Here is a 205-nt window from a genome sequence, read left to right on the forward strand (position 1 = left end):
CGCATGAAATAAAGAACTTAATTTTTAGAAAATAATTTTAATATGTTTAAAGTTTAGTTAAAATATTTTAAGTTTATAAATTAAACCTTTTAAAATGCTTTTGTGAAAAAGGGGCCTTCAGCTGTCTGTACAGCGCATTACGTGCACTTTGCTGCCAGTTTCTGCGCGGCGAGTGATGACAGCAGCAGCAGCAGCAGCAGCAGCA

At 36.1% G+C, this 205-nt stretch overlaps 1 protein-coding gene across 1 annotated transcript in view; it reads left to right on the top strand.

Annotated features, from left to right (window-relative positions):
• Positions 1-205, top strand: part of ETH_00037855 (uncharacterized protein) — a gene marked incomplete at both ends in the record, with an annotated part of 1,689 nt that overhangs the window by 653 nt on the left and 831 nt on the right. The window lies entirely within an intron of this gene.

This window comes from Eimeria tenella, genomic scaffold (assembly GCF_000499545.2).
Source record: "Eimeria tenella Houghton genomic scaffold, Eth_scaff2128, whole genome shotgun sequence".
Classification (NCBI taxonomy): domain Eukaryota; phylum Apicomplexa; class Conoidasida; order Eucoccidiorida; family Eimeriidae; genus Eimeria; species Eimeria tenella.